The following is a 10,607-nucleotide window of genomic DNA, read 5'->3' as shown; positions in this document are numbered from 1 at the left end:
AAGGGTGGATGGAAAAGGCCCTTTTGGTTGGTGGCAAAGAAGTTCTTATCAAATCAGTGGCGCAAGCGATACCCACATATTCAATGGCATACTTCAAGCTACCGCGAAGTCTGTGCCAACACATCAACGGCTTGCTTCGGAAGTTTTGGTGGGGATCTAAGAAGGGAGAAAGGAAAACTGCATGGGTCTCATGGGAAGTCATGATGCAACCAAAGTTTATGGGAGGCATGGGCTTTCACGACATCGAGCTTTTTAACTTAGCCTTGCTTGCGTGACAAGCCCAGCGCCTATTGAAAGAACCTGATTCGCTTAGTGCACGTATATTGAAGGAAGTTTATTACCCTACTTGCACTGTACTAGAGGCCGAGTTGGGGGGAAGTCCGTCTCAAGTCTGGCGCTCTATACATGAAGGACGTGACACCCTTAAGCTGGGTATCATCAAGAGGATAGGGACAGGAAGTGAGACGAGTATCTGGCATGATAATTGGATACCGTGTGACCATAAATTGCGGCCGGTGTGCCCAAAGACCTCGAACCCGCCGCAACTAGTGTCAGAGTTGATCGATCACACCACTGCTGGCTGGACTGTTCATGTTTTGGATGAGCACTTTTATGCAATGGACAAGGAGGCGATATTGAATATCCCATTGAGTACACGAGTTCAATCTGATTTTTGGGCATGGCACTATGAAAGAAGAGGCACATTTTCAGTATGTTCTGCATACCGTTTACTGGCTTCTACAAAACAACAAAGAATGAACTGGTTGGAGCATATTTCCTGGCACTCAGATTGTGAGGCAGATAAGAAATCTTGGGGCAAACTTTGGAATTTGAGCATCCCGTATAAGATGAAAGTTTTCGCTTGGCGGCTAGCCAAGACATCGATCCCAACTGGAGAGGTTATGAACCATAGGAAGATGACAGATACGCCGGCTTGCTCAATATGCGATGCCGTGGTCGATACTTGGAGACACTCTTTGTTTGATTGCCATATGTCACGTTGTGTTTGTGCACTGGCTGACGAGTTATTGACAGAAGTAATGATCTCAAACCGAACCGAGGATGCTAGATTATGGATGTTTTGGTTAAAGGACACTTTACCAGAGAAGGAAGTTGTTCAAATCTTGATTACGATGTGGGCCATATGGTGGGCGCGACGGCGTGCTATTCATGATGATCAGTACCAAAGCCCCTTGAGCACCTCGGTCTTCATCACAAAGTTCCTGGAGGATCTTGATTGTATGGCTATGAACAAATCACGCCTGAGGAGGGACCTGCATGTGAGGCCCAAGGACCTGTATGTAACAGCTGAAAGATCGAGGACAAGAGCAACAAGATCAGTTTGGCTTCCCCCAACCGACGTGGACGCGAAACTTAACGTAGATGGAGGCGTGTCCAGATGTGGAAGGAGGGGCGCTGCAGCTATGATCTGCCGTGACAGAGCAGGAGTTTTCCTGGGAGCTTCAGCAAGAGTCTTTGATGGCCTCACGGATCCGCCCTCGTTGGAAGCACAAGCATGCAATGAAGCCCTTGCTTTGGCGGCAGACCTTAATCTCAATTCTATCTGTGTGGCTTCGGATTGGTTGACGTGATCTCCATAATTGGTTCGGAAGTTCCTTGCCACTTCACATCGGTTTTGAGTGAGATAAACCATCGTTCTAGTAATTTTCATGATATTCGTTTTGTACATGAGAATAGGAAGTATAATGCTGAAGCACATACTCTAGCAAAAGCAGTGGTTTCGTTGTTTACCGGGCGTCACCTGTGGCTTGTCATCCAGATTTAATAAAGGTGGCTGCTGTGATCCCCATAATTGGTTCGGAAGTTCCTTGCCACTTCACATCGGTTTTGAGTGAGATAAACCATCGTTCTAGTAATTTTCATGATATTCGTTTTGTACATGAGAATAGAAAGTATAATGCCGAAGCACATACTCTAGGAAAAGCAGTGGTTTCTTTGTTTACCGGGCATCCAGATTTAATAAAGGTTACAATGCTAAAGAAAAACACTCATAAGCAACACATAGACCATCCGAGCCGAGAAAAAAAAAACATCCGAGCCGCCAACATCGTGATTAATGAGAACCCGTGACTCCTCCTGAATCTATACCTACTATTAAAGGGAATAGGTATTCTTGGTTTGGTTCCACCAAGAATACCTATTCCCGTTAATAATAGGTATAGATACGCTATTTACATACAAAGAAAAACCGGACGTACAAAGGAAACCTGGATGGATGTACGTGTAAAGAAAACTTTACAAATTGTAAATACTAGCATGATTATTACATAATTTATCAAACACATAAACTGACAGCACAAGGTGGTTTTTGTCAGGAACAAAATGGAACAAAACAGAATAGCTCGAATGTGGGTCACTTGGAGAGGCAGGCAACTTGGCGTTGATGCAGACGCAAGCTATACGGTGAAGGAATTTGGGCAACTGCTCCAGGACTTGACTAATGTTAAACCAGAGACATTACCGAAAAAGGCTTTCGCCCCACTTTATAAATAAAGCAAACCGCCACAAAACATAAAACCGAAGCAAGTTCACACACACACCACCCGAGTCTCACAACACAGTAAACAGGTTCTGCTGAGGGCACAGCTCAACAAGCCCAAAAGAAAGAAAGAAAACAACACACTCCAGGCCCAAGGAGTCTAGTCTGGATCCGGCGGGGGCGGAGGGGGCGGCGGCGACAGGCGGACGGCCATCGAGCGGAGGTCGGCGATGAAGGCGGAGATGGCGTCACGGTCCAGGGGGCGGCTAAGCGGCTGCCAAAGCTGCAAGAAATCCGAGAGTTTGTAGAGAGCGTCAGTAGCGCGACGAAGGGGGGTACGCTGGATCACAAGCTTATTGCGAATGGTCCAAAGAGTCCACGCAAGAACCCCAACCTCAAGCCAACTAATGTGGCGAGAGGACGCGGGGGACATCTGGAGTTCAGCAAATAAGTCCGGGAAATTGGTGTGGCACCAACTTCCACCGACAACCTCGCGAAAACAGCTCCAGAGGAACTGGGCGGAGACGCAAGCGAAGAAAATGTGGTTCGAGTCTTCAGGGACCCCACAGAGCGGGCATATACCAGTGCCCGGGCCATTGCGCTTGCAGACCTCCACACCAGACAGGACCCGACCGCGAATCCACTGCCACATGAAGATGCGAATCTTCAAGGGGACACGGACGGGCCACACCAACGATAGGGGGAGGGGGGCGGAGGAGGGGGCAGTGGCCATGTACAGCGACTTGGTGGAGAACTGGCCCGAAGGCTCCAGGCGCCAGCGCACAAGGTCCTGACTCCCATCCACCAACGGCTCGTGCAGAGCAACGCAATCAAGCAACTCACGCCAGGCGGCGGATTCCGCCAGCCCAAAGGCCTGACGGAAAGCAAGGCGCCCTAAGTCAAGAAGGGCCCTATCGACAGAAATCATGGGATCGACGGAGATAGAGAAGAGGGCGGGGAAGCGGGCCGCAAAGGGAGAGTCGCCGGCCCAGCGATCAAACCAGAAGAGGGTCGAGAGGCCGGACCCCACCGAGATGGAGGTACCAATGCGGAGCACCGGGAGAAGCTGGACAAGAGACTGCCAGAACTGAGAACCGCCCGATTTCTGGCAGAAGGCAAGGGGTTGACCCCGCAGGTATTTAGTCCGGATAATGTCGAGCCAGAGGCCACCATGACCCTGCGCGATGCGCCACAGCCACCGGGAGAGAAGGGCACTATTCATCCTCTTAGAGCACATGATGCCCAGGCCACCTTGCTCCCTGGGCTTGCAAATGTCAGGCCAGCTGACCATGTGATACTTCTGCTTGCCATGCTCGCCAGCCCAATAGAATCGGGACTGAATTGTGGCGATCTCCTTATGGAGAGACTCATGGAGGCTGTAGAAACTCATCAGAAACAAGAGGAGGCTGGATAGGGATGAGTTGATGAGAATAGTCCGGTCTGCCTTAGAAAGCCACCTCCCCTGCCAGGGCTCGCACCGGGACTGGAGCTTAGTCACGGAGGGCCGCAGGTCCGCGGCAGAGAGACGCGAATCGCTAATGGGCGTCCCTAGGTAGGAGATGGGGAAAGAGCCCAGGCGGCAGTTAAGTCTGTTGGCAATGGCCACAGACTCAGAAGGGGAATATCCCATTACCATAACATCACTCTTGTCGAAGTTGATCTTGAGGCCCGACATCCGTTGGAAGCAGAGAAGGAGGAACTTAAGGTTGGCGATGTCCACCTCCGAGCCTTCGACCATGATGATCGTGTCATCAGCATACTGGAGGATGGAGATCCCTGAGCCCCCAGAGAGGTGGGGGGTAATCCCACGAATGTGTTGGAAGCAGAGAAGGAGGAACTTAAGGTTGGCGATGTCCACCTTCGAGCCTTCGACCATGATGATCGTGTCATCAGCATACTGGAGGATGGAGATCCCTGAGCCCCCAGAGAGGTGGGGGGTAATCCCACGAATGTGGCCAGCGGCTTTTGCCTTATCCAGAATGGAGGCAAGAGCGTCCACTACCATATTGAAGAAGAACGGGGAGAAGGGGTCGCCTTGGCGCACCCCACAAAGGGTAGGGAAGAAAGGACCGATCTCGCCGTTGATGTTGACCGCCGTGCGACCGCAAGAGACCATTTGCATGACTAGTGATCCATCGGTCATCAAAGCCCTTCCGAAGAAGGACTTCCCTGAGGAAGGTCCAACTAACAGTGTCGTATGATTTATGAAAATCGATCTTTAGAAAAACCGCCTTCAGGCGTTTAACCCGGACCTCATGAAGAACCTCATGAAGTACCAGGGCACCATCCAGGATGTACCGGCCCTTAATGAAGGCCGACTGGTTAGGATGGGTTATCCGATCCGCAAGCAGGGTCACCCTATTGGCGAACCCCTTGGCCAGGATCCGAAAGATCACGTTAATGACCGTGATCGGGCGGAACTGGCGGATGTCAGACGCCCCAGGGACCTTGGGGATGAGAGAGATGATCCCGTAGTTGAGGCGACCTAGGTCAATAGAACCAACAAAGAATTCATCGAAGATGGCCATGACCTCGGTTTTAATCACGTTCCAGAAGGTCTGGAAGAAAATGACCGGGAGACCGTCCGGGCCCGGCGCAGAAGAGGGGTTCATACCCCTGATGGCCTCCCAGACCTCCTGCTCAGAGAAGGGGGCCGTCAGGGCCGCGTTCTCCGAGTCGGATACAAGTTGGGCACCAGCCCAACAATCGGGGGCGAGGGAGATGCCGCTCCTAGGAGCGGGAGAGAAGAGGGATCGATAGAAGCCGTCGACATGGGTCCGGATGTCACGGGGGTCCTGGAGGAGGGTCTCCCCATCCCAAAGGAGGGGGATGGTGTTGCGTCTACGGCCGCCGTTGGCGATCGCCTGGAAGTAAGCAGTATTCGCGTCCCCCTACAGGACCCATCTCTGAGCGCCCCGAAGGCGCCAATATGCTTCCTCGTCGGTGTAGATCACGGTGGCTATCCCGCTACAACCAGAGACATTGAAGCTCATAGTTCCACAATCTGCAAATAAAGGTTCCAAGCTGATCGGTCCATTTTCATACCCCCATTCAAGTTTAACACTGAAAGAAGCTGCTGTCAGTGAGGTAAGATGCGGATGCATTGCGCGCATATTCAACATGCTGTTGGGTAATTGCTAATGCAATGGTGAATAACATCATTTCTATGCATTTTTCTCTCTCTCTTTTCGTGCATCAGGGTAAGCCTATTAGAATCATGAGTGTCTTTGAAGATATGCAACAAGTTACACAACCAGGTTCAGAAGACACATTTCTGTTCAGACGGAGGCGTAAACCTGTTCTTCTCCTGAGGCCGTCAGTGATGACGCCAGCGACGGAAGCCGTGACGTCACCGAACCCGGGGTCCGTGTGACCGGTGACGGTATGCAGTTGTGGTAGTACTAATTTGTAAGTCTAGTTTTCTACTGCTTCGGTAAAGATCACATGGAAGTATTGGGGTAGCAATACCAGTGGGAATTCTGCCTCCTTTTGGTTGCGCGGATAATCAATCGGGCCTCCATTTTTTCCTCTGCTTCTGACGGAATCTCGGGAATTGGGAGTATACAGGATGATGGCAGTTGGTTCAGTATTGACCCCATGGTGTTAACAGGATGCCTCGAGCTTATTTTCATGGCTACTTAATTTTCTATCTTCCCTTTCCCACTGATAACATTGATGAGATGACACTCTGGTTGTATATAATATCATGATCATCATATAATTTATCGAACACATAAACTGACAGCATTAGGTGGTTTTTGTCAGGAAGAAAATGGATGAACAGAGAATAGCTCGAATATCGGTCACTTGGAGAGGCAGGCAACTTGATGTTGATGCAGACCCAAGCTGTACGGTGAAGGAATTTGGGCAACTGCTCCAGGATTTGACTAATGTTAAACCAGAGACGTTGAAGCTCATAGTTCCACAATCTGCAAATAAAGGTTCCAAGCTGATCAGTCCATTTTTAGACCCCCATTCAAGCTTAACACTGAAAGAAGCTGCTGTCAGTGAGGTAAGATGCGCATGCATTGCATGTATATTCAACATGCTGTTGGGTAATTGCTAATGCAATGGTGAATAACATCATTTCTATGCACCTTTCTCTCTCTCTTTTCGTGCATCAGGGTAAGCCTATTAGAGTGATGGGTGTCTTTGAAGACGAAATTGAGGAAGTATCAGACAATGGCAAAAGACCAGATCTGCAGATAATTGGATTTGAAGAGGAAGAACAATGGCTGAGGCAATGATCTTCAGGTAGGCCCCGTGTTTCACTAAAACTTCCACAGGGGCAATACATCTTCTGTGATTTTCGGACACTTCACTTACCCGGGGCTGAGGTTAGTCAATCTTCTGAACCCATTTGTGTTTTTCGGTTCATATGAGACAGATCCATTGGATAACAATCATGACGCCAGTTTGCTTATAAATCTTACTTCTGCTCATGCTATTTTGTACCTTTACATTTTTGGTCTTCCTGCTTGAATAATTCTATGCTCTTTCCATTGGATCATTCGAGCAGTGTTAGAGTACGTAATGGGCCTAATGGGCCCATTAGTCTTAGGGTTAATTAGAGATAAGGGTCGCTTGCTTAGGGGTCAAGCAAGCCTTGCTTGGGAGTCAAGTAAACCTCTCTATATAAAGAGAGGAGATGTATCAATCTAATCAAGCAAGAATTAAGAAGGAAATCCCTTCCCTCTTGCCCAGCCGTGGGCAAAAAGGCCCCCGGCCAGCCCTCTTGCGCCCTCCTTCTAGCAGTGCCATAACAATTTGGTATCCGACGTGCGGATGGTGTCCACTTTTTGTTAAGGGGTCCAAAATAAAGCGTCCCAGTCCATTTCAGGTTGAGAATAATAAAACAAGCCGAGATGTAAAAGGCTTGTTTTTAGGTGTTAGGTTTGTGTTGCGTCGAGTCATGGTTATAAGTTGGTTAGGCTGCAGCTCGGGGACAAGCTGCATGTCCAGGTGGGGTGTAGTGTTAGAGTACGTAATGGGCCTAATGGGCCCATTAGTCTTAGGGTTAATTAGAGATAAGGGTCGCTTGCTTAGGGGTCAAGTAAGCCTTGCTTGGGAGTCAAGTAAACCTCTCTATATAAAGAGAGGAGATGTATCAATCTAATCAAGCAAGAATTAAGAAGGAAATCCCTTCCCTCTTGCCCGGCCGTGGGCAAAAAGGCCCCGGGCCGGCCCTCTTGCGCCCTCCTTCTAGCAGCGCCATAACAAGCAGTCAGCAGTGTGTATGTCATGGATATTGATTTGCAAAGTATGGAAAAACTAGATTGTGTAATTTAAACAAATATCTATACAGGAGAGCATAGAAGACCCAAAATCATGTTGTCTGCTAATTTGTTTATTTAGTCCAGAATAAATGAACATAATTTTGAAGCCATTTCCATCTCATACCACTAACTTTCTAGAATGATGAAATCCATTTTATACTCCTTGATCGTGTCAGGTGTTGCCTAAAAACTCTACTTTCTCCGTCCGTCCGTCCCAGAATTAGACAACCATGGCATGTTGGTAGTAGCAAGTTTCTGTCTGATTTGTATAATCGTGGGTAGGCCAATCATGGCATCTTAAATTAAAATTGTGTGCTTATTTGCCTTTTGGGTGCCAGTTGAATCCACCACCTTCAGAAGCTCTGAAAAGAATGCACATGCTTGCTTGTAACCCCGGCATAATTGCGATCATGAACAAGGTAACAATCTTCAAGTGGCAGGTCTGTTTCTTTGTGTAGTTTCATATTTAGACAGTTAATTTTTTCGGGTTTTTCAGCATAGATGGCGAGTGGGAATCATGACTGAAGTGGCACCAGTGGGATATGTATGTGTTAGTCCAAAATGCATTCTAGGATTCAATAAGGTGAATATAAGTTACTCTCATACAGTACAATTAATATTCATCGCGTAGCAATATTTGTTTTCTGAGGGTATATTGTGTGCTATTCATATAGAACATAGGAGAGGAGATACCCCTTCGCCTACGAACTGATGATTTGAAAGGATTTCGGAAATACGAAAGTATCAAGAAAACTCTGCTCCATGAACTTGTAATTTTTTTGGTTTTATATTCCCATAGAATTTGTATTTCGTATGTGGATTACCTTTTTGCTATAGTTACGGGCTTTTAATTTTTTTTTACTTGTCTATTCATTGATTTCAGGCGCATATGGTGCACTCTGAGCATGATGCCCACTTTTTCGCTCTTAATAAGCAGGTTCTTTATTTTAGCTGCCCCAGTTGCCTTTGTTTGCCAGCTGTTTGCTTTGACTTCACCTGATCCTCAACTTACAGTTATTTTTCTGTTCAGTTGAATGAGGAAGCTGGGTCCTTGGACTGGACCAAATCAAGTGAACATGTGCTGAGTGGCCACAAAATATCTGATTCCTATGAAGATGCGTTTGATTTAGAAACGGAAGCTCGTGTTGTCGGTCACAAGCTTGGGGGCGGATCGAGTTCACTGGCAAGTGCCTGTGTGTTGCAAGGAGTAGCTGCTTATCAGCTTCTCTTGAGTGCATCATCAACAGATTTGGGGAGTTCCCACAGTAGTGTTACTAAATCTGTGGAGAAATATGATGTAGGATCAGCAGGTTTTGTGGCATCTACAGAGCAGAATACCATAGGTTATTCTGAGCCTGTTCCTGATGATGTTGCCAAGAAAAGCTCTGTTGGTTGCCTAGAACCTGATCCTGATGATTCGGCAGATGTTGACATGCTTAACAAGGAGATCAATGGTGAGCATGATAATGAACCTGATCCTGATGATGGTACTAGTGAGTTTGTCCTGGAATCTGGAAACAAGACGGAAGTGGAGATGGAGCTGAGAATTGAGTCCACAGTTCTGAAATGTGAACCTGATCCTGATGACTCCTCTAGCTCTATTCAAAACCAGGTGGTGTGCATTGATGGGAAGCACATGGGAGAACCTGATCTGGATGCTAGTACCTGTGGAGCTGTTCTGAAACCTGGAAATAAGATTCGAGCGGAGATTGGTCAGAGCAGAAAACACTCAGTTTTGGAGTCTGAACCTGACCCTGACGATCATGCTGCTAATTTAAAGAGAGATGAGCTGCAAAGAATAGAAGAGCCAGTGGCAGCCCTCTGTTCGTGTCTCCAGAAGGCTATTGAAATGCTTCGGTCGCAAGCTACACCTTCAGAGGCATCCTCTGCACTTCAAACACTCTTCAAAATTATCAAGAATGTGATAGAGAACCCAAATGGCATTCGATATAGAAGATTGCGCAAGGTATGCTTGGTTTCTGTATGTTATGCTTTGTCTTCTGATGCACTAAAACAGATTGTTGCTAATTATCATCCTTTTGTCCAAACTTCTAGACCAATCTGCATTTCCAAAGGAGCGCGGCGAATTACAAAGGTACATCTCTTATCTCTGCAAAGTCCCACTAGTCTTAAAACTTCTGCTGCACACTATAGGAGTAACTGCGTTCTTCCCTTTCCCTCTGAAAACCAGCTGCGATGGAGGTCCTCGAGTTGATTGGCTTCCGCGAGGATGTGGTCTCGGATGAGATTGGGCGTGCGGAGACCTACCTGGTTCTGAAAAGGAAGGATCCTGTGTTGCTGTGGCTTGCGAAGTCCTCTCTTGAAGTATCCATGGCTTGACCCTGTCGGCTGTATACCTGCATTTCATCCCCTTTGTGCTGCGAAAATGGTTTAGTTTGTTCTTGTGCAATGAGAATGAGAACATGAAACTCTGTGTTGTCTGTCAGCTTCTCAGCTGTATACCAAAGATATGTGATTGCGGATAGACTCGTAAACATCTTCTCCAGGGCTTGTGCTAGATTGAATTGGTTTTGGAAAAACATTGACCATCACATATGCTGTCTGTGCTCAGTGATCCCCTTTTGGAGAGACCGTGACACTTATTCTTTTTTTTGTGTGTGTGTGCGTGGAGAGTGTGACACTTCTTTTTAGATCAATCGGCCAGGCTTTATTAATCGATAGGAATGGATCCAGGGATCAGGATCATGCAAATACCCTGACCTAAAACTTCATAATTTTGTAGGATACTGATTATAGATCTTATGATTTTGTTGCAAAAGGTGCACTAGCTGGTACCCTCATTTTACTAATGCACTAGCTGGTGAAGCTCA

General features: G+C 47.4%; 1 pseudogene; it reads left to right on the top strand.

The window, feature by feature from the left end:
- The first annotated feature begins 6,272 nt into the window (after positions 1-6,272).
- On the top strand, positions 6,273-10,116 carry LOC119340800 (annotated as a pseudogene).
- The last annotated feature ends 491 nt before the right edge of the window (positions 10,117-10,607 follow it).

The sequence above is a fragment of the Triticum dicoccoides genome, chromosome 7B (assembly GCF_002162155.2).
Source record: "Triticum dicoccoides isolate Atlit2015 ecotype Zavitan chromosome 7B, WEW_v2.0, whole genome shotgun sequence".
NCBI lineage: Eukaryota > Viridiplantae > Streptophyta > Magnoliopsida > Poales > Poaceae > Triticum > Triticum dicoccoides.
Note: the sequence above shows the minus strand (reverse complement) of the source record. Positions and strands in the feature narration are given on the sequence as shown.